Source organism: Mus musculus, chromosome 2 (genome assembly GCF_000001635.26).
Source record: "Mus musculus strain C57BL/6J chromosome 2, GRCm38.p6 C57BL/6J".
Classification (NCBI taxonomy): domain Eukaryota; kingdom Metazoa; phylum Chordata; class Mammalia; order Rodentia; family Muridae; genus Mus; species Mus musculus.
In genome coordinates, this window is record NC_000068.7 from 67,589,066 (window position 1) to 67,614,143 (window position 25,078).

Consider the following 25,078-nt stretch of genomic DNA (forward strand, 5'->3'; position numbering starts at 1 on the left):
ATCCAAGCAGGTCAGTAACATGAAATACAAGTTAAAAGGCAGCTGACATATCAAACTTTAAGGAGAGACATGTAATGGGACTTGAGTGTCTTCAAGTGGCCTCTGATGGTCTCCAGATACGAAGGTAGAAAGCCAAGTCCCCGTGACACTGCCCACGCAGCAGTCACATTGATGCGAAAAGTGCTTTCAAGAAGCATGCAAAAGTATGTGAACTTCCACAGCTCCCAGCAAGATGGCTTGTGAGCTTCTTGCAAGCATAATAAACAAACTTACTTACAGGTTCTCAAAGGAAACTTTTTTACTCTCCTTCATAGCTCCATGATATTTATAGTTTCAGTTTAAAACCTGGCATATATATATATATGTGCACAGTGATGTGTTTCCTGAAGATGTCTTACTATGAACACGTGATGTACTCTAACCATGTTAACCTACTCCCGTTCCCTTTTTCTTCCCTCCCCTTCCACTGTACTCATTGATCCTCTCATGCAGTCTCCCTTTTACTTTCCTGTCCCATATATTTAATTTTAACTAAAGATCTATGATCCACAAATAACAAAAAGCTTACAATAGTTTTGGTTCTGATTTATGTTGCATTAAGTGCTCATCTCCAGCTGCATACATTTTTTTCCCTCCAAACATCTGATAAAGGACACTATATAGAATACATAATGAGTTTAAAAGACTAAATATCAAGGCAATAAACAATGTAATCAGTAAGTAGGCCAAGGAAATGAATAGTCTTAAAAAGATAAAATACAAATGTCCAATAGTGCATATGAGAAAATGTTCAACACCCTTTTCCTTAGGTAATTGTAAACCAAGACAACATTCAGGGTTCATCCGACTCTAGTCAGAATGGTTCACTCAGAAAACAAATCAGGGGATTTTTGAGATGCCTCAGTTGGTAAATGACTTGTCCTAAAGATCTGAGTGTTTGATCCCCTGAGTGTTTATGATAAAAGGAGAGAGCCAACTCCCTATGTTGTCCTCTGACCTTATGTGCCATGGTTAAGTACCTCCTCCCCAAATAAATCTATTTTAAACATTAAAGAAAACAGCAAAAAATGTCAAGGATGATGGGTGAAGGTGACACCAACTGTGGGTAGCAATGTAAATTTGTCCAGTTACAGTGGAAAACAGCATTGAATGTTCTCCACACACTAAAAATAGGCTACTATATGACAACAATACCACCTATAAGTACATACCCAAAGGATTCCAAATCAATATCTTACACTACTATTCACAGTAGCCAAGTTACGGTATTAGCCTAGAGGTCCACAACCAAATGAATGTAAAAAGAAATTGTGTCACATTATATATACAACTCAGTTTTATTTTGCTTTTTTTTTTTAAAAGAATGAAATCATGGTATTTGTTTGAAAAATGATAAGAAAATTTAGAGAAAATACTTGAAGGTGTTATCACAGGCAAAGACTTTCTGAATAGGACTCTAATAGCTCAGGAAATAAAACCAAGATTTGGTCAATGGGATTGCAGGAAATCAAAGAGTTTCTGCATAACAAAGAAACAATCAAGAGAAGGTTCAGCCTACAGAATGAAGGGTCACCTTCCACAAAAGGAGAAATTCTTCCTTAAAATTATACAGTCTTAAAGTCCCAGAAGTCAGATAATTAAAGGTAACTTTCACCATGGAAGTTACAAAGGATCCAGTCCTTTTTATGGGTTTTAATGCAAAGGTCACTTTACATCAAGGGAATGGCAGATTTTTTTCTCTTAAATAATTTACAGAATTCAAGTTCTGACTGTTTTTTTTTTTAAATAATTTTTTTCCTGACAAACTTTCATATAACAAATGTAACCAATATCAACAGGAAAAAAAAAAAAACCCTCAAGTTGGTTAACTATAGACTGTGTTTAGTTACCTTTTACGTGATAAGCTGCTTGATGACAGCATCTTTGTCTTATGGATTTTGGGTATATAGTCTGTCATGACTAGGAAGGTATGACAAAGCTCATGGCCGCAAGAGTTTGGTGAGGACCAGGAAGCAGAGAGCAGGGAATGGTAGTGTTCATCTTTTCTCATCTAATTCAGCCTGGGCCGCATGCCATTCTGGTGAGACCTTCCCTCTATACTAATTTCCTTAGAAGTTATGGCAAAGACACCGAGAGTGGATCACGTATGTGATGCTAATGCCCATAACATTAGCATTGAAGACTGAGCGTCACAGTTTGCCTAAAACTCTACAGAACTGTGTAAAGATAAAGATGAAGAAAGTATTTAAATCCAGATTCTGAACTAGCTCAGATGACTGATCCATTTGTGCCTTTAGTGTTCCCATTCCTACATTACTAGAATACTGCGGAAGCACAAAGGGAAGCAACCATTAGTCCTAGTCCCTAACAAGTCTAAATGTATAATTGGGTTTCTTGTTTGTTATTTTTATAAGATAGATGATTGAGTCAGTTCTCACCTCCCAGTCATATCTTACTCTCCTACTAGAACACTGGTGTTTGGGAAGGGGAAATTAAAAATTAGCTTATATTTCAGTTCTGATTTTTTTGTATATAAAGTTACATTTTTCTTTAGTTTAGTTTTTGTTAGTTTTAATTTTATGTGTGTTTTGCTGCGTGCTTGTATACATACCTCAGGTGTACCTGGTGCTCTCAGATCTTTAAACAGAGAGTTAGACTCCCAGAAACTAGAGCTAGAGATGGTTGCGAGTCATCTCTGGGTGCTGAAAATTGAACTGGGGTCTTCTGGAAGAGCAACAAGCATTTTGAACTACAGAGCCATCTCTCCAGCTCCTATACGTTCCTAGAAAAGGAAATCAAGATTTATAGTTATTTAAGTTTAACAATGCTGATCTGAATTATCCTCTTCAGGTAAAGAAAGTAAACCAGTCCAATGTCATTCTTTGACTCGGGAAAAGCAAAGTATTCTGGCTCCAGCATCCTGGAGTCCTTAAGTTTCCTGGGCTCGAGGCCAGGATCCCTATGAGCTGTGCTTGGTGCACATGACCTCTAGACTTCTTGAGTGCAGAGGCTGTGGAAAAAAGACTCTCTGACAATAAGCCCAGAAGGAAAGCAAGTTAGAAACAGGACAGTGGGCTCTGAGTAACTCAGAAGATCTATCCTTCAGTCTGCAGGGTGCCAGTTGCTGTCTTTCCAGAATTTTTTTTTTAACCTTTGTTCTCAGAAGAGCATATACCACCTCTATTTATAGCTTTGAAAGAGGAGACTGACTTGCAGGCAGGTCAAATGGGCATTGGAAAACTTCAGCATTAGAAGCCATTGGCTTGCTCTGGGATGGTTTTAGGACTCTTTGCAAAGAATAATAATGGTCAGGAGAGGCTGAAGGTTGACCTCCTTTTGCTCCTGGTTCCAGTGTGGAGTGCATTAGGAATGAAGCCAACACTAAGCCTCGTGACCTTGATTTCATTTCTACAAGAGGCAGATCTGCATGTCACCGTCCCTAAACCTTTAAGGGAATTCTAAACCTTGCCTTTCTTTCTGCACACTAGTTAAATTATTTATTTATTTATTGTGTCACCGACGATAGCTATAGTTCCTTCCCAGAGAGCCTGGGTTGAATTTTCTCATGGGCTGGTCTGGATACAACTGTACTCATATTCAACAAAATCTTGCAATGAACTTTTATCAAAAGCCTGTTCAGAGGAGAAAATGATGATCGTAATTGTTTCCTAAAACAATAGTCATTGTAATCAGAAAGCAGAGCAATACAAAGAAGCTTGTATAAGTCACATATTGAAGTTTTTAATTATTCTAATACAGGCCATACAGGAATAACAACCTCATTAGCTTTTGTCAAGAAAGACAAAAAGAGGGGCCAGGAGAGTTAACACAGTGCTAACACAAGGTGCAAAGAGTTCTTGCAGAGAACCCAGGTTTAGTCCACAGCACTCAAAATGGGAACCTTACAACTGCCTATAACTCTAACTTCAGCACACACATGACACACACGCACACACACACGCACACACACACACACATGCACACACACATAGACACTCGTTTTTGCCACCGAAAACGCAAAAATAATACAACATTAATATTCCTAGTTATATCTGCAAGAAGCTTCTAATGTTCTATTTTCTTTAAAGAAGTATCTTTGTGATACTCACAGACATTTTAATGATTAATGATGATTAATCAACCAAAAGTTATGACATGCCAAGCCCTGTGCTGATCCCCTTGCTGGTACTAATGTGTTGGAGCCTCCAGACAATGCAGTGCCTCAGCTTTATTATCAGGTGCCACCCTGGTTGGCAAGGACACTTGGTCGTTCACTTACCTTGGGATCCATGATGTGAAATCAGTACATTAGACTCTCGTGTTGTCATGATTGGTATATTACTTATCTCGTGGCAGAAACACAATAGTACCCATCCTTTCCAGTTAATTTTGAGATTGTCCTAAGATGGTGAATGTATTCTCTACTTATGCAATTCCACAGCCTGAGCTCGCTTTTAAGACTCCATCTCTGCAGGTCTAGTTCAAGGTTTACCCCACAGCCCAGAGCTGGACGTTGCTCGACCGCCATGATGTCCATTCACCCTCTCCCCCCACCCCCCCCACCCCGTCCATAAACACAAGCATGAGAGCATTTCCACAGCACTTTCATCTCTCCTGCAGAAATTACAACCTGGTGTCATTTGACTGTGGGTTTTGAAAACAGCATTTAAAAAAATCAATAGAAAACATTTAGGCGAATATGTGAGGGTCATGCAGTCACACGTTGTAGCTATCTATGAAGCTATCAAGAAGCTTTCCACATCATGTTTAAATATATTTGCAGGTGAAAACGTGTGCCTCCTCTCAAATGTCCTACACAGTGAAGAATATCAAATCATCTGCTTAGGAAATTATGCTAATTAAGGAAGAAAGAAAAATGAACCAAGACAAAAGCACTTAGGTTGTGTAGACATGTTTCCCTTTCTTGTTACCATCTCTCTACTCCGACTGCACCCTTTCCTATTTTCCAACACCCCTGTTCTACTGTTACACACACACACACATACATAAACACACACACACACACACACACACACACACACACACACACGAGAGAGAGAGATAGAGAGAGAGAGAGAGGGAGGGAGAGAGAGAGAGAGAGAACATGGTATTTTTTTCTGAATCTATCTTTCTCTCTTTAAACAGTGATGATCTCTACTTCCATCCGTTTTCTCAGATATAATCTTATTCTTTATGTCTGAATAAAACTCCCCTGTGTATATTTATATTCAGTTTTTGTTACCTGGTCATCCATCTTTGGACATCAAGATCGATTTTGTATCCCGGTGACTCTGAGAAGTGAAGCAACAAGCAGATAGGGAGGGTTGTCTATGAGAGGGCAGGATTCTATTGGATACATATGGAGAAGTGATAAGAGGTGGACCATGAGCGGTTCCATTTCTTTGTTTCTCATAAGTCTCAATACTGATTTCTACCGTTTCTGCCTTGATTTGCATTTCCACCTGCAGTGCAAGGGCTCCTTTACAAGGGTGACAACCTCCAGCCACCATAAAAAGATAGACGTTTCTTACATAGACTAACAGAGGCCCATGTAATACTCTACTAGATTGAGCTATGTGGAGATTACAGCGCATTTTTTTTCAATTTAAAAAATACATACCACTCAAAATTTGCAAACTGTTTAATAAGAGAGAATACTAATATTAGGGATCCTCATAGGTGGTATTACCTGATTTTTAGAATATAAAAGTGTGAACGGCTCCAAGGGCCAACACATAATTTTCCCTAGTGAGATACTAACATGACATACTCTTTTTGTTTACTGACTTTTGGAAATGAAACGGGCAAGTCAGAATTGGATTATTTTGCCCATTTAAGCACACTAGTGCTTGGGAAATGGCCTCACCTTTAAGAACAGAAATACTAATTTTTGGCTATCCTCTTCCCTACTATGTTTTGAAGAGTCAGCCTGATAGATGCTGTTTCTGAGCTCCAGCTGTAACACATCAGAAAATATGATCAGTAGCTGCCTCTCCAAACCTCATCCAAGCAGATGAGCGTCGTGATTGAAATTCAGCTCCCAGAAAGTGTGAGATACAACCCACAATTCTTTCCAGGTACTAAAATGTAAAAATATGAGTTTTAAAGAGGTGTAACTTTTATGAAATAATTAAAGCACATGTTATTATCCATTTATTTATCTATCCATAAATAAATTGATGCCTAAAATAATTGTTTATAAATCTACTTCAATAAGCAGAGGATGTCATGTTTTCTATAATGAATGACATAATTTCAAAGCTTACTTGAGTAGTATTTAGGAAAATGAAAATTAGTTATTTGGGTGTTAAACATTTGGTGTCACTTTGCCCAGGGGACAGGTGAGAGACCCATGCTTCCGATGATACAGTTTATTGCTTCCTCAAAAGGTTTGTCAGAAGAGACTGATACATTTTCTTTTCTTCCTAAAAGGCCTGTAACAGCTGTGTAGCTGACACCTTGGAAGGCTGATGCCCCGTCTGAGACTGAATTCCTGGCATTCTTTTTAACCTTGATTTTTAAACTGATTATTTAAAAATGCAAGTTCACTCTGTTCATGAGTAAAATGGGGCACTTAAGACCAAATCTTCAGGGGTAGAATTCGTGCAGTTCCTTGGGCCGAGTGTTGTATTTCCTTGCAATTGGAAACAGAGCCAATCAGTGAAGAATTCATCATTCTGGCAAAAAGTACCCATTTCCATTTTGTGACAATTGTACTATCTTCAAAACAATGCCTTTATTTTCCTGTTCCCGGTCATTTTTTTCTTTTTGTAAAATGAAGGCAAAGCAATATGAAACATTATTATGGTTCCTGAAGCTATCATTGCTGCATAGGAAAAAAGAAAAAAAAAACTCTATGTGAGGCATTGGTGCGCATCTCAGGCAGGCAGCAAGGTTTTCCTTCTGTTCAGTTGCTTGAAACATTGCTTCAGCAGTAGAGGTTATGGAGGTCAGAAAAAGTAAAGGATAGAAAATATCAGTATTCAAGGTATAAAACTGAATGTTGAATGGGTGTTGGATATGTGGAAAGGGGATTTTTAGTGATTAAAGTATATCCCAAACGCAGATGAGTGTGGGTCCTGTATCATTGGAGGTAAAAAGCCAGTGTATGCTTAATTTATTCAAAAGAATCAATTTAATTGTTTTGAGTAGGTTGATATTTAATGCATGTTTGGCTAAATGGATGAATGGAGTCCTTCAGCAAGGAGGTCTTGTTGATTGTTCTGAAGCAGGGTCTCATTATATGCCCCTGCTTGGTCTAGAACTTTCGATGTAGACTTGCCTTGAACTAATAAAAATCCCCTTGCCTCTGCCTTCTGAGCCATGGGAATGCATGCTTTGTTAAAAATGGAAATTCCTTAGAAACTTAGCAGGTGAGCAAGATAGTTATTCACATGCTTGAAGGATTGAAGGTTTATTATTATTATTATTATTATTATTATTATTATTATTATTATTATTATTATATACTTTGATTATACTGTTTTCTCAGCCTTAACATTGGAGCTTGGTTTGTCCATCCATTTGTTTTTTCTTTTGTTCTTTCTTCTTCTTTCCTTAGTTCATTTTTCCTTCCCTTCTTCTCTCCCTCTCTTATTTTTCCTTCCTCCCTTTTTTCATAAAATAAGTGTGATTTTGTGTTTCCACTTTGTGTAAAATTTCCTGTACCCCATGATTTACCTTTGGTTGTCATTCAGCATGCGAACCTTTCCTGAGTTGCATATTTGTGCCTACCCTTTGCATGTGGCATCTGTGACCTGGCTCTCCAGAGTTCCACGCTCACTCTGGAACTTGACATTGGCTTGGTTGCCTGTTTCTTTTCTTAACCTGGGGTCTGTGAGATTTTCTTGCTGGTGAGAATTAGATGAAACAATCCAGGCCACCCACTCTTTCCCCATGGCTTATTGTGACAGATACACATGTAACTGGGCTTCAGCAGTAGTTTTTGAATGTAATACTTTTTATGGCATTCTGGCTAGAAATGCCCTAGTATTCCGCTTCAACATGAACATTAGTATTGATTTCAAATATAATTAGCCACTAACCAATACACTAAATCTGCTTGTGGCTCCTATAGAATATGGTCAGAGTTAATATACTTATGGCTTTTCAAACTTATTAAGGATATTAGACTTATTATAAATTTAATATTTTGAATTGACTATAGAATTTGTATTTGTATAAAAAATCTCAGATATGTAAATGGAAGAATCTTTATCTCTGGGCTTCCTTTCTTGTCTTGACTACTTCAGTTCATGACATTCAGTTCACAGTGCAAGGTACTTTACACTATGACAGATAATGGGCTGTCAGGTTGATAATGGCAAGTAATCATTTATTCATGGATTTCCCAAATGGCATCAGGAATGTGCCTAGCATTCTCTCCTGCTGCTACCTTGTCTTTGTTATCATTGTTAAACTTTCTCTGTGTATTGAGATTAACCAATAGCATGGTTTATGACTGACACCCAAAACCTTTATTTTTCTTTGATTTTAAAGCAGGGGGATTAATTTTATGAGGTAAATGTAACATACTAATATGTTATAAAAATTGCTGAAACAGTATCATGAGAAGGTTTAATTATGTCGTCATTTTCTGAACTTCCAGGGGTAGTTCAGTGTTAGTGAAGGAAGACTGACAGAATAAAAAATGGCAAATACCCAGATGTATAATGTATTGCAGGAGAAATGACAGAACATAATAGCAGCATTCTGTTAATGATATATCTGACCTCCACTGGCTACAGGAAAGAGCAGGAAAGGTCTGGTACAAGAGGTCGCTGTCCTCTTTGTCAGACACAGCTTTTCTTTAGGATCCAGAATGAACGATAAGCATAAAACGTCTTGAATCAATGATCCTGTAATGGAGTTCTGGCCAGGTAATACTGCTGGTCAGAGCACTATGTTTTCTATAGGATCAACATGTTACCAGGTAGTTTCTATGAAGATGCAAAAATCTTGAACATGGTTCAGATGACTCACCTCCATTAATCTCTCTCTCTGTGTGTGTGTGTGTGTGTGTGTGTGTGTGTGTGTGTGTGTGTGATATGCATGAAAGCATATGGCTGCCTGACCAGCAGTGTTACCATTGCTCATACTGCTTCTGGTTCTAAAAAAAACTATAATCATGGATATAGGGGTTCTGAAAATCTTAAGGCCAGTGTCCCCATGTCATGCAGTGAGATGCCTCTCTTGACCTGCACTGCACTTAGTGATGGAGATTTTATCAGAACTATGTTCAAATTTCTTGCGCCTTTGTAGAAACTACCTCATAACATGGATTGGTCTTATGAGGGTCCCATCTCAACAACAGCTCTAGATTTGAACCTAGAAAAGATCATGCTTAATTGGTGGTTTGCAGCAGAAGCGAGGGGAGATCTCAGATCACACAGCTTTGTTCAAGATTTCATGGATGACATCAACTAAAATATCCCAAACCATGGTGAAACTGGCAAGAATATAAACTGACTTGCTTTCTTTTTTTTTATTTTTTGCAGTTTTAAAATATGTACATGATATTTTAACATGATATATGCATTTCATGTTCAAATAAAACAATGAAACAGAGTTACTTGTGAGTGGCTTACATCTTTCTTATTACAGAAATTCTTCAGTTTTAAAAGAGCAGTTTTTCTAAATGACCAGGCAGCTTCTTCCCATTAAGGTGAAAGGGGGGCTGCTGCCTTAAGTCAGTACTGCAGGGGCAATGAGGGAACAGGCTGGCTTTACAGCTTACAACTATGGTAAATGCCCCACCCATACAGGCCCCAGCTCCTGGGGTCATCTGGGCCTAAGAAAGATGCTATTCTGTCACTCAGGCACTCCTTTTCACAGGTGTGAGTAGACAGCACCCACCACTCTCCAGTGACATGGAGCAGTTTTGGGAGGACAAAACACAACAAAACACAACAAAGACGGTTTGGTACAACAAATTTTTCATTTGTTTTCTGAGAAAATATAGACATTGGGTTAAAGTATAATGTATTTAAACTTTGTGTCCTAATTAAGAAACCTAAAAAGTATCATTAAGGTTTAAGAACTTGCTTTCTAAACGCTGCATTTGGTGTCCTTCTTCTGTAGGTGTAAGGAGCCTTTAAGACCCTCACAATGTGAGATCATTGCAGGTTTTGTCTCAGTGTATCAATACTTCCTGGGTAAGGTTTGATATTATTCTTCATTAGGTGGTTTTATATGACTTGCATTAGCATTAATTAGTATATTATAATTAATAAAAGTTAGCACATGTCAAATGCAGATCTCACTTCAATTCAGATTATTTGGGTACTTATAATTAGTCTACTAGTGACCCTCAAAAATGACTTACACAGTATCCAAAAAAGTAGCTTAATGGTAGCATGGACCATTTGACATTTGGCTGCCTTTAAGATTAGTATGGATGGAAAACTAACCATCTGTTATCGCTTCCTAATCTTCTTCTAACAGGAATAATAAGGAGGAAAGTAAAGGGACTTTATTCACATTTAAGTAGTCCCTGCAGGTGATTGAACCGTGCTTTATAATTCATTATGTTAAAGACAGGTGATGAAGCATGAAGCAGTCATTTCTGAAGTTAGTTTTAAAGGAGGTCATGAACAAATTTCAAGTTCTTAAATTCCCTAAAAACTCAGTTCTGAAGTAAAAATGTGTGTGTGTGTATGAGTTCATATATAACTTCATAGTAACAAATATTTTCTTATTACTTAGATGTTTATTGGAAGAATAATAAGTTGAAATGGACAATACAAATAATAAAGAGAAGTTGATGGCCCTTGAATGAAATGCAATGTTATCCCCTCCTCTTTAAAAAAATTCAATTTTAGCATAACTCTATGAAAAATTTATCAAGTTGTTTATAACAATCAGTTAAAATATGGTAATAAGGTGAACACTGGGTTGCTTTTACAACTTAAAGTATTTCAATATAATCAAAAGGTTATTTGTGCAAAGTAACACTTGAAGCATCTCTTGCAAATTATATTACAGATATGAGATTGGATTTCGTTGATTGTGGCTAAATAATTTTCTTAAAACTATTTTCTCTTTAAGTTCCAAATGATTGGATTCTGTAATTTCTTTTTTTAAGTATTTGCCCTCAGCTCATGTTCTCGGTTTATTGGAGTCACTGTTGCAACTCCAGTACGCAGCTGCTTTGCTAGGGCACACATGCATCTTATTTCTGGCTTTATATTTCAGCTTTAGGTATAATCTGTAGCTTCCCTTACATAATTAGCTCTCTAGGCCAAGTTCCCTTCTCTTTAAATAGCTCCAAATACATCTCATTACCTCTTAATCCTTGGTTTGTTTTCCTAAAAACCTTCCCAGAAGAGAAATAAAAGAGTAGTATAGCTGATTCTCTTCTGAAAAAAATGAACTGGGTATCTGGTCCTAATAACAATTCTATAGTGGTCATATATTAGTTTAATATAGTAGCTTTATTCATATTCAAAAAACCGCTGGACAGTGGTGGTGCACGCCTTTAATACCAGCACTTGGGAGGCAGAGGCAGGTGGATTTCTGAGTTCTAGGCCAGTCTGGTCTACAGAGTGAGTTCCAGGACAGCCAGGGCTACATAGAGAAACCGTGTCTCGAAAAACCAAACCAAACCAAACCAAACCAAAAACCCAAAACCGAACAAAACGAAACGAAACAAAACAACCCCCCCCCAATAAAAAACAAACCCATTCCTCAGCATGTTTTTACTGTCTATAGCTTGGCATGCTAGAAATAAGTACTGATAAGCATTTTCTATGCCTCTTCTAATGAACGTTTTAGAAGCTAATGCACACTAAAGTGTATAATTCCTGTTTAATCTTTTAAAAACCATAATGTTTAAGTGTAATAATTTTAAAATATCTACTAACTTAATACCTTTGTTTTAGATATGAGAAAAAAATGAGGACTTGGTGAGTTTAGAAATTTAATCGGCATTCTCCAGCTGAATGGTAAAATGCCCCCACTCACTAATTGATTAATTAATTAATTAATTTATTGGTGACTAAAAATTAGAAAGTAGAAATTTTGATGTAAGAGGAAGCAAGGTGTTATCCTTGCATACCTGCAGCATTTCAGCTTAACTCTGGTGTTTCACTAGGCAGTTGAGTCTCTGCTAGGATCTTGGCAGGATCTCTAGTGAGAATTCCACTGGGAATTTACCTCTACAGCAGTATCGCTACAGAAACCCACTGGATGAAGTAGCTTCCTACAAGCCAAACATCCTTTTGGAGGTCCAGCTGGGGGGTCAATGTTTGGTGAGACTTTGAGGGTTTATCCTGAAAGATAAGTTTAAAATTCAGAAGACACTTGTTCTCATGGTCGTCACCAAAGATGCTGCTGAGATTAAATCATTAGCTGGCATTCAACCTCAACCTATAGGACTGTGAGCTCCCAGGTAGTTTGAGGGCATTGACCCAGGCCCAGTTTCTCTTCATGGTGAAGGGCAAGCTGATCTGTGCCCACAGTTGAGTGTTGTTTATTTTTTTGATTCCTTTGTTTGGGTATGCAAATTATGTAGACTATCTTTAACTCCTGTAACCTTTTCTTAGCCCCTCTAAAGCATAGATGCTTATTAGTAATCACTTTACCTCTTGTTACCTTTAGTTCATTACTTACAGAAACCTATAAACTGTTAAATTCTGTCAGAGTAGTAATTCTAATTTTCTTTAAAATCAGCAGATAACATAAAAATCTTTACACTTCTAAACCTTTACCTTAAGGATTTACGTGTAGGAATTTGTCCAGAACTTGGCCCAAGAGGCCCAGCCAACTCTAAAGTCTGATTGTAGCTACACCTTGCTGGAGATCTACAGGAAATCATTCATTTTCAGACACTAGGGTTTTGATGTGAACATTGAGAATCTCAATTCTTCTCAGACAATCTAAGCTTTGCTCTTCTCTCTTAGGCGACCCCCACCTTCCCATGTTTAGGAAGGAGCAAAGTGAGAAGTCAGCTCTGGTTAGAGATGAGAAGGCTTTGTTACAGACTCACTTGAGGTTTGACTTATAACTACAGTTGGTGTGAAGTTTTCCTTTAATTTTAGCTGAAAAACATTCTCTAATATTTAAAAGCCAAGAGATTCTGTTTCTATGGCTTCTGATATTGCCATTACTGGGGGCATCTAGATGATACAAGATACGGATTTCAATATATTAAATTATTTCTAAAGAGAGACCATTACTCATTCTCTAGTATTCAAACACCACACACACACAGACACACACACACAGAGGCACACACAGACACACAGATACACACACACAGACACACAGATACACACACACACACACACCACAGAGACACACACACACACAGACACACATAGACACACACAGACACATACACACAGAGACACACAGATACACACACACACAGAGACACACACAGACACACAGATACACACACACACAGAGACACATACACAGACACACAGATTTTTTTCTCTTATATATACTCATTTTCTAAAAATACTTGAAATTTGAAGAAATACTTGACTATCTGAATTTCCTGTATAATTTGATTTATCTCTAGCAATAGAAATTAATACTTGATGTGTATAATATTTTGTTTTTTGTTTGTTTGTTTTTGAGACAGGGTTTCTCTGTATAGCCCTGTCTGTCCCTAAACTCACTTTGTAGACCAGGCTGGCCTCGAACTCAGAAATCCGCCTGCCTCTGCCTCCCGAGTGCTGGGATTACAGGCATGTGCCACCACTCCCGGCTATAATTTTTTTAGACTGTTGAAATATGTTGAGATATGGATTCACTTGATGTTAGGCTAACAATGGGAAAACTTATGAAGGGTACACTTCTTTAGTTTTAGATGTGTGTTCTTTGAGTAATTTATGCCCAGAGATATGTTATGTTCATAGTTGTTGCTTTGGATATCCATGCTTAAGTTCTCAATTGTATGTATGTGTGTATGTATGTATGTATGTATGTATGTATGTATATATGTATGCAATTTACTTATTTATAGTGATGTAAAACTGGTGTCCCTTTGAATTCAGTTGGTTTTAAGTAGAGTACTGAAATAGCTGTCAACCATCCACATTTGTTTTATCATTGTACTATTAAGAAACAACCAATTTATTAGTCTCATTTGATACAATTATCTGGTTTCACTAGAATACCATGTTTCTCTTATGCCTTGTGGAAAACTCTGAAAACGAAGCAGAAAATGGGTTTCATGTTTCTATTGTATTCTACTGACTACTATGGAGCAGGGCAGTGCTGGGTTAGATATTTTCCAGATTTGTTTTAAAATATTTCATCCCCACACAGCTTTGTACTTTTATTATTTTTTAAAGCCACCGAGTCCTGTCAGTGTTGCCTATATACTCTTAGGTTTGTGACCATCAATGGGGACATATTAGACCTATGAGGAGCCACACCCTTAAAGAAAATACATGTCAATCACCAGTAACTCTCCAGCTGGACACTTCCTGCTTCACCTCTCCCACTTCCCACTTCCATGAGGTTTTGCCTGGCTTGAGCTTTTCCATGTCTGTGCTTGATGTCATAACAACTGTGAGTTCATATGTGCAGTTCCCCTATTGTATCCAACCCACCCTACCCTCCCACTGGTTTCTGGTGGTCATCCACCATCTCTGGCTCTTACAATCTCCCACTCCTCTTTTGGAAGGTGTTCCCTGAGGTCTTGGAGGTTGGGGCACTCCTAGGCACATCTGTCTTAGGCAGGTTTTTTTTTTTTTTTAATTTTATTAGGTATTTTTCTCGTTTACATTTTCAATGCTATCCCAAAAGTCCGCCATACCCACCCCCCCAATCCACTACCCACCCACTCCCCCATTTTGGCCCTGGGGTTCCCCTGTACTGGGGCATATACAGTTTGCAAGTCCAATGGGCCTCTCTTTGCAGTGATGGCCAACTAGGCCATCTTTTGATACATATGCAGCTAGAGTCAAGAGCTCCAGGGTATTGGTTAGTTCATAATGTTGTTCCACCTATAGGGTTGCAGTTCCCTTTAGCTCCTTGAGTAATTTCTCTAGCTCCTCCATTGGGGGCCGTGTGACCCATCCAATAGCTGACTGTGATCATCCACTTCTGTGTTTGCTAGGCCCCGGCATAGTCTCACAAGAGACAGCTATATCTGGGTCCTTTCAGCAAAATCTTGCTAGTGTATGCAATGGTGTCAGCGTTTGGGAGCTGATTATGGGATGGATCCCTGCATATGGCAATCACTAGATGGTCCATCCTTTCGTCACAGCTCCAAATTTTGTCTCTGTAACTCCTTCAATGGGTGTTTTGTTCCCATTTCTAAGAAGGGGCAAAGTGTCCACACTTTGGTCTTCGTTCTTCTTGAATTTCATGTGTTTAGCAAATTGTATCTTATATCTTGGGTATCTTAAGTTTCTGGGCTAATATCCACTTATCAGTGAGTACATATTGTGTGAGTTCCTTTGTGTTTGGGTTACCTCACTCAGGATGATGCCCTCCAGGTCCATCCATTTTAGGCAGGCCTTTGTTGTAGCTCAACGGCTTCAAAGCTGGATAAGACTGATGACTGTTGCCTCCTGGAACCAGCACGGCACCTTTGACACTAATACAGCTAGCCCACAGGGAGGACGTTTTTCAGATACCACCAGCTTGCTTTCTCCAGGTTCTATGACTCAAGTATGTGATGTCACCAAATAGGGTTTTCCAGTCATGTTCTAGAGGATCACCAAGAACAATGGCTTTCAGGTGGTACAGATGGCATGATAAATATCCAGGACATTGGCCACTCATGTAATAACATGATACATAACTCATTAATTTTTAGTTTATAGGTCTGCTTAGGTAGGAATAAAAGGGACAAGGTAAGAATTTATAACTTTAGGAGTAAATGATAGAGTTTTTGTGTTACTCTCTCTCTCTCTCTCAATCACTCTCTCTCTGTGTGTATGTGTATGTATGTATGTATGTGTGTGTGTGTGTGTGTGTGTGTGTGAGAGAGAGAGAGAGAGAGAGAGAGAGAGAGAGAGAGAGAGAGAGAGAGAGAGGTGGCAGATGTCCCTTTGCATATGTGAAGGTGAGACTATAACTTGCTGAAATCTCTACTCTCCTTTGACTAAGTGTGTCCTAGAAATTGAACTTAAGTCATCAGGTTTCATGGCAATCATCTCTCATCTTTGTCTGATGAGCCATTTTCCAGTCAAGGAGTTGCTCCTTAACCTAGATAGAACTGTGCAAGCTCTGTAAAATCAACTATAAAATGAATACATTGTAAGTTTATATGCTTCTATGTTAAAAGATTTAGTGAAAATTCAACATAGAATAAAAACTTAAATTTTAATACGTACTATTAAAAAGCATGATATTTAGCACATGTAAAGATCTCCTAATAAATAAGGTGCTGCAACCATAACAAATGAGACATGAGACAATGCCAGCAAATTGGGTAAAGTATAATAGCTAATTAACATAGTGGTGAGAGAATAGAGGAAAAGAAACCCCTGTAAAATGTGGCTGGTATTTAATTAGTACTGTCAGTTTTGAGTGAAATTTCTCAAATTGTAGATATGGATAATTCTTCCTTGCAATTCTCCTTCTAGGTACCCACTCTAAAATTTTTGCATGTGTGGGAAAAAAAAGAAATTCTTGCTAGAATACTCTAGTGAGATATCCATAGTAAGATTGGTAGAATCAGCAAAATAATAAAAACACACAGATGTTCATGGAAGTCTGTAACAAAGACTGTATGTGTCATCACAATTAAGTTTCAAAACAAGCATGCTGAATTTCAAAAATCAATTTTCACAAGGTATTTCAACATACAATATCATCTGTAAAAAGTTTATATTCCAACAAAATTGCTGTGCAGTACATTACAAATTCAAAACCATTTTTAGAGAAAAGGAAAGAATGGCCATGGCTAAAGACCATTAAGATGGTAGGAGAAGCTCTGTTACCAAGTGTTCCCTTTGGCCTTGGACCTCTGCTTCTCTTATTAGCCTGAACTCAGGCATTCCATATATAACGTACTTCCAGCTCCCATTGAAACTGTTTCCACTGGGAATACAAACTTTCCACTTTAAGATTCTGCTGCATTTCTGACCCTTAGCACCAACTCGGGATGTAGAAAAGACATCATGTTTCTCCACTGGAGCCCTGGAATGACAAATACTAAACCCAAGCTAATAAATAATTGTACGAAGAGGGATTCATATACAAGAGCCTTCACCTGTACTCACGGTATCTTATTCATTGACTTGGGTCAATTTGCAACGTTTTAAAAATGAGGGAAGGTACAGTAGTGTTTGACAATATTTGTCTTTTGTTAGTCTAAAATAGTAAAAATGAGAGTTTCAGTTGGAAACTAGAAAGTCAAAACAATGTAATTGTTCCATTTCCAGAAAGATGAAGTAGTTCATAGTAGGTCAAGACTTCTACTAAATGCAAATAGAAACCCAATTTCTACAAATAAGAATAGGAGAGACCTCTGAGAGATGAGCTAAGGATCTGCAATGGTTTGTGTGTGGGGTTATCATATATGCACACATGATACAAGACATAAGTATGGTAGGATCAGGCAAAGGGCCACTATAGCAACTTAGAAGCACGAGCTTATCCCAGTGCCATTGAGTTAGGAAATGAGGATGGAATTTGAGGACTCAAACACATGTATTTTCTAACCCTGGCTTGGCCTGGATTCTGAAGCTGCACAAGAGCTATGCAAAAGCTGTGGGAAAGCAGAATGCGTTTCTGCCGCTGGTGTTTACTGCTAAGAGTGGGATGAGAAGCTGAACTTTGAGGATGCTGGTAGAATTGATGACAACTGACATGATGACTGTGTCCTCTTTACATAAAGGGCCATTATAGATCTAGGCACATTGAAAAGCCACTCCTCAATGCTTTCCCCTTGAAATGCTGCAGAGAACATGCAGCCTGCTTCTGAACACACACACACATATATATATTTTTTTTAATCTGAAGCTACCCAAAGCAGGATCCAAAAAAATCTAGGTCAAAGAAGGCTGAAAGAACATTAAATATTTGAAGAACGTCAGGGCTGAGTAAACAAAAATCGTCAAGTATTTCCAAGGAGATTCATAAATATTATCTTTCTAAGTAAAAGGTAATTCAGGAGGATACTGAAGTCTATGAAAAAGGCCACTCAGCTTTCAGCACTGAGATGATCAGTGTTAGTGCACACTCTCTTTATCAGCTCGAACAGAAGAAAAGAAAAACATACTTTGGTAGTCAAAGATAACAACTTCTGGAAACTCAACCATTTCATATTTGCAGTGTACAATACCTAATATTTGAAAAATCATGATGAATATGAAAGGAAAAGTTTGGAATTGATATTAAAAAAGAAGACCACAGACAAGTCAGTTATTGCTCAGCCAGCTTCAGTTTGAAAATAGCTCTGTGATTAAGCTGTTTCAGGTAGCAGGAGAAATAGGAGGGAAATGAGACAACAGATTCCTGCCTTGACTCCTCTTTCCCTATCAAACCAATCAAATGGAAGCTGACATTAATACCTCAATGGATAAGTTTAACAAGCAAAACTATGTAAAACGCAGAGTTTGAGTTAGGGCATTAAAGATATCCAAATGGAACCTCTGTTGAAAATGAAATGGGTAGAAAGACATTTGGAGTGTGTGGATATGAGGGGAATGGATATTATCCAAGCAGGCCCACAACACTGACTTACCCTGCTTAGCCCCATAGCTTCCCAGGCATGGAGTGTGTTCTGAGCAGAGTCGTGATTTGTAATCTGATGCAGTTAACACATTTGTTGACCATTTCATTTAGAAGAGAGGGTAGGCATAGGGAAAGCTAGTAATGTTGATCGCTTAATCCTTGGATCCATTCCATTAGGAGAAATTCATCACTATATTAGGCAGGAATCCATGTGACATGAACAATAGTGTTGGCTGTGTTCACCTCACATTCTCCCTTCCAAACTTTTGTGAAATCTAAACATGTCCCAAGTCCACTCTACACTGTGTGTTGATGCTGATGCTGGCCATGGGTACATATTTTGTGGACATTATCAGAGTGTGTGAAATCTTCATTCCATAATTAATTTCACTACTTCAGAACTATGTCTGGACTCATGAGAACTTAATCAAAAGAGGAGACAAAAACTGGCTAATGAGGTCTTCTGATAGTCCAAACCCAGGCCACCTCCAAAGAACACTCAGGGTTTATTCTGCCAGAACAAGTTTCTTGTTCTTACTGGATGAAGCACCATGAATATTATACCATTTGAAAATCTTCTTGTACATTATATGTATATAGGAGTACATTATATTTATGCTAATTTTTGTGAATTAGTTTTTATACAGCTACTTTGCTGAACCCTGGTGGAATTTTTTATGGATATATATATATATATATATATATATATATATATATATATATGTGTGTGTGTGTGTGTGTGTGTGTGTGTGTGTGTGTGTGTGTGTGTGTATATATATATACACTATCATATCATCTGCAAATAAAGATACATCGACTTTTTTCTATCCTCCTGATCACCGTCAGTTGTCTTAATGCTCTAGCTAAGAGTTTGTATACTATATTAAATAGTCATGGAGAGAGTAGACAACCTTGTCTTGTTCCTGATTTTACTGTAATTATTTTCAGTTTCTCTTCATTTAAGTTGATGTTGGCTATGGGCTTTCTGTAAATTGCCTTTATTATGTTTAGATACATCCCTTGTATCTGTAATTCTTTCAGGACTTTTATCATGAAGGGGTATTGCATTTTGTCAAAGGACGTTTCTATATCTAATGAGATGATCAAGAGTTATTTTTATGTACAGTTTATTATAGTGGATTACATTTATTGATTTTCATATATTGAACTATCCCTGCATCTCTGAGATGAAGCCTGGTTGATGATGATGAATGATCTTTTTGATGAGTTCTTGGATTCAGATTGCAAGTATTTCAAACTTTGTAGGATTAATCAACTGGTATCTGATTTGACAGAAGGCCCATTCAATGAGATACACCCCAGGCCTGATACTTCTCAGTTGACTAAGAACCAGTGACGAAATAGCCTATCGACCTCAGGTAAAACAAAATACTACTGGCAAAAACCAAAGAATCCAAAAAAAAAAAAAAGACTCGTAATGATAATCTTCTGTACTCATTGATCAGCATCTTATTCCGCCATCATCAGAGAGGTTTCTTCCTACAACAGGTGGGAACAAAACCAGAAACTCACAGCCAGACATTAAGCAGAGAGAAATAGACACCTAACTGTAAATGAGCTGTCTCCATCAAACTCCTCCTTTCAGAACGTAGGCAATCACACGGAAGTGGAAGCAGAAGGAGTGTGGGAGAAGAAGGGACAGAGGATACCAGGAGAACAAGACCATCTAAAACAGCAGAGCAAATGGGAGGATAGGTGGGGAGGAACTTGGAGGAGTAGAGGGAGGGAAAACTGTATTCAGATTATATTCTATGCAGAAAGAATCTGTTTCTCTCTCCCTCTCCCTCTCCCTCTCCCTCTCCCTCTCCCTCTCCCTCTCCCTCTCCCTCTCCCTCTCCCTCTCCCTCTCCCTCTCCCTCTCCCTCTCATTCTATCTGCCAGATTAGGAGAGAGACAGATGTAGCTAAAAATCACTGCATAAAGTAGAGAATACATTTGAGGGATGCCTGCCAAGGTTACACACCCAATATAGATTTCTGTTCATGGTTTACTGGTGAATGCCGAACTATATGTACAATTCTTCATATACAGGAGAAGCCAGAAGGAAAAGGGTGTTAGGCGGGGAGTTTGTGTCTACTAGTTATTAACTCCCTGTCCATGGTTTTACCATTTGATTACAAAAAGAGGACATAGCAATTGTAACTAAACAGCACTTAGCTCTAGTGTGGATGTGGCCATGACTTTACCTGGGGAAGGTGCCTTTCCTATAAAAAGTAGAAAGAAAGGATGTGTCACTGTGGATATTGGGAATTATTTAAATTCACTTAGCATGCTACCACACTGACATCTTATTTTGATCATGTGCTCATAATCAACATCCTTTTCCTTCTTCCTTGTGCTAATCAGACATTCTGAAATCAAATTAAACTCAGGACCTGCGTAGATGAATACAGTGACAATTGAGCAACTCTCCTTGGGGATGTTAATCTTGGGGCAGAGTGACATGCTACGTGTTTGTGAAGAAGCAGGAGTAAGAGAGGGGGTGGAGGGAGAGAGAACTTCACTGATACTGTGATAACTATCAAGACGGGAAACGGATAGAAGTTTCAGGAAACTTCTGGCCAGCAGCGCTGCCATATACCTAGCATTCTACAGGGAGACAGGAGGATTGCATGTTTAAAGTTAACCTAGGCTACATAACATGATCTTGTCCACACAAAGAACTTCTATATCCCAACTAAGGGGAATAATTGTTTCTTAATTGTGGAATTATGAATTTCTAGTGAATTGCCATAAGAAATATCATATCAAAGTTGACATACAGAGCATGTAAGTTTAGGGTTTATTTAAAATACCTGAGAGAATTAATCAAAATTTGTATTCCGGTATTAAATAGGGCGAAATTATCTAAAATATCAACATTTTTGAAGACCATGAAAGTATTAAAATACAATTCAAAATTTAACAGCAAAATATTTGTCAATTTTAGTAATAAAGAAAGCATTATCTTTAAAAAACATTATAATAAACATAATTAAAAATACAGTCCAGTCATGTGTTGTAATATCACTGAAGGCTATTCTTTAAATGCTGAAAAAATTTAAACATTCTGAGTTACTCAATACATTTATAAATATGCCTTCCTTAATCCTAAAATATTAGAATAATATATTATTTTATGTTTTGTTTTATTTTGAGACAAAGTTCCTTTGTGCCTTGGGTGTCCTGAAACTCTCTGTGTAGACCAGACTGGCCTTGAACTCACAGAGATCTGCCTGCCTCCGCCTCCCAAGTGCTAGAATTAAAGGTTTGCACTAACACACGTGGCATGGAAAAATAATTTGAATAATATGCTTGAAGCAAAACAATGTTGGTTAGGGGAAAGCTTTTAGCATTTACTCATAGCTAGGTATAAGATACTGTGTCAAAGATTGTTAAGATCTTCTTATAAGAGGTTAGATTAATAATGCTCCTAATTATGACTTGTCTTATATGAGGGTTGGTCTTCATGGTGTAGGGAGTCTATTAGATGTCTGAAAATAACAAAATTCCATGCAATGGCAATGGTATATATTTCTCCTACAGCCAATGCCCAGCTCCCCCTCTGGCATCCATACTGCCATTATTAAGTTTTATATTATGAAGTCATCCAAATTAACGATTAGAATACCTACTTATTCATAGGATGTTTTGTAAGAACCTACCACTGACAATTACTAAAGTAAACACTAACAATGGGCTACACAGATTACTAACTCAATTTTGGAATCGATTATTAGAGAACTACCCAGGAAAGGACGACAGTATCTCCCGAAAATGGACTGAGCTTCCCCAGCGAATGTCCGAAGGGAATTCTGTAAGTCTCCATGTTGTCCTTATGAAAGGGAAGGGTTTTCAATGATTAAATCAGAATCTTTAAAGCAAGAGGATGGCCCAAGGGTTTTTGGCAGCATAACATGTATTGAACCCTTAGGAACCCCTCAGTAAATAGATAAGAAGCCAAAACAACCAAGTTAAGGAGACCAAGAAGCATCTGCTGTAGCAATCAAAGCAGCACACGTAATACACAGATGCAGGAAGAAGGAAACCAATCCTTTTATCTCATCGTTATTTCATTGTGAGCTAACCTAATTTGAGGACCATGTCAGGAAACATTCAAATGGGAAGATCCTCCCAAGACTTTTCATCAGTTAGGCCACAATTGACTTTAGGAAGATGAGTTTGAAGAGAATGAATATTTTTGTATGTGTGAAAGTCTTGGACATGACTCAGTTCTGAAATGAGTCCTTTGAAGCACATGGGAGGAGAAGAAAATGTGTAAGAGATTGGCAGATCAACCTTCAGAGCCTGACACTACTGTAGCTACATTGAGCAAGTGAGGGACAAAAGTCATAGAAATAACTTATAAGTATATTGTGCTTGTTTCTGAGCTTGTCATAGAGCATAGACAGGCTGGATACATGTTGTAGCTTAGTCCCTCAGGGGATGCCTCTGCCTCTAGTATCATGCAGGATCACACTCTCTGTCTAAATACGTATAAAGTGAGGAGCCATCCTAGAACCAATGTGACAGCAGACTTGACTATTAATTCAGAAGGGAACAGAGCAGCTCCAGCTTATTCACAGTGGCTAATCCGGGGCTTTATGTTTTGTAAACTCTTAGACATAGACGTATCAAAGTGTGAGAAGTATCAAACAGTGGAGAGGGATAAAGAAACCTGGATGTGGGAATATAAAAAAAAATTGAGTTTTTGCTTTATACTACTTTCTGTCTAAATAATTTCATGATTCAAAACTCCTTCCCTAGTCGCATTATGTGTGTACCATAAACTAAAAGGCAGCACACTGTTAAAGCTGTTACAATAGAAAGTCTAAAACTGTAGAAGAAAGTGAAAGCAAACATTAATTTCTACACTCGTGACATTTCCTTAGTTCTCTAAGAGGTGAGAATTTTTTTAAAAAAAGAAATTATATTCAAATTTCATGATAAAAATTTCATGGTTCTACAGTTGTGACAGGCTATGCCTGTTTTTAAACTCACCCCAAAGATAAACAAGAGTCACTGATATATTGCCCGTGGAGGGGCACACATGGGGAAGCTCCTCCTCTCCTTCCTCAACCTCTCAGAGAAGCTTGAAAGTTGAGCTTCATCCAGGGCAGGGAATGAAGGCAAGACTCAGAACATCACACAGTGATCCCAAACTACTCTACTACTCAGGCCGGGCGGTGGTGGTGCACGCCTTTAATCGCAGCACTTGGGAAGCCCAAGCAGGTGGATTTCTGAGTTCGAGGCCAGCCTGGTCTACAGAGTGAGTTCCAGGACAGCCAAGGCTACACAGAGAAACCCTGTCTCAAAAAACTAAAACAGACAAACAAAACTACTCTACTACTCAGTAGAAGAGCAAGTTCACCAATATCTAATTCATTATTATTATATTAATATCTAATATGATTGTGTAGGTGAATGACATTAAGCAAGATAAATGAGTGTATTTGAAAATGGGATTTATATAGATAAAAATAATTTTAATTTAGAGACACTATTCTAGAATTTTGCCAAAGTACAAAGAAATTAAGCATTCTAATGTTTCAGTGTTTATTAACAAGTATTTATTTAGTGATTACTATGTGCCAATTACTGCACAATGTGCAGTTAATGAAGAGCATTGATCTTGAATGGGGTACCATGCTGAGAGGGAGAGGAGCAAGCCTGCTCATAGAAGTAACCCCCACTAGAATTTATTTTATTTTATTTATTATTTACTTTTTTATGATTTGGGTCTTTTGATAAGAATTGAGGGTGCAATTCTTCCAAAAACAAGAATAGCCTGTATTCCAGATATACAGTTAATTTTTACCCCAAGAAATAATGATGTGTAAATGAACTGGTTAAATTTAGTTAAAAAATATCCTAAAATCTGAGAACTATCGTATCTATATCGAGCACTCCCGCGTTTTTCCATTGGAGATTGACTCTGGCCTTCACAAAAGGTGAGAAAAAGAAAGCTGATCTAGTCATGTGTGCTTGGTTGAACCTGCAGAGATGTGCCTGCAGAGCTCAGCACGACCCTAATTGTGCCATTTCTCCTTTGTATTCTCTGGCATTGCGCAGAACTGTCTCACATTGGGTTAACCCAGAGGAGACCTCAGTAAAATATATTTCCAACCATTCTAACAATTGAATTGAACACTGAATAGTTACACTAACAGCTTGAATTTGAGCTTTAAAGTGATGTTTTAAAAATGCAGAATCAGTAAGAGTTACAAAAATGGTGATTTACAATGATTGCATTGAGCACAGTGTTTGGTTTTCTTCCTTTGCCTCTCTTAATTTCTTCAAGAACAATTATAGTTCATCATTTCTCCTTTTCCCCCATTTTGGAGAGAAAAGATAAAGTTTCCTTTGTGAACTTTGCTTGGAAAACTGAGACCAAACGCAGTTGCTTCTTCTGGACACTGTGCTAGAGTGATGC

General features: G+C 37.9%; 1 protein-coding gene across 6 annotated transcripts in view; it reads left to right on the plus strand.

Annotated features, from left to right (window-relative positions):
* Window positions 1-25,078, plus strand: part of B3galt1 (UDP-Gal:betaGlcNAc beta 1,3-galactosyltransferase, polypeptide 1) — a 557,194-nt gene that overhangs the window by 23,377 nt on the left and 508,739 nt on the right. The window contains exon 2 of one of the 6 annotated variants that reach the window (NM_001379324.1): window positions 5,923-6,077. The exons of the other annotated variants lie outside the window; for them this stretch is intronic. The gene's annotated coding sequence lies outside the window, so the exon portion shown is untranslated. The remainder of the gene's footprint in view (window positions 1-5,922; window positions 6,078-25,078) is intronic. 6 annotated transcript variants of the gene reach the window in all.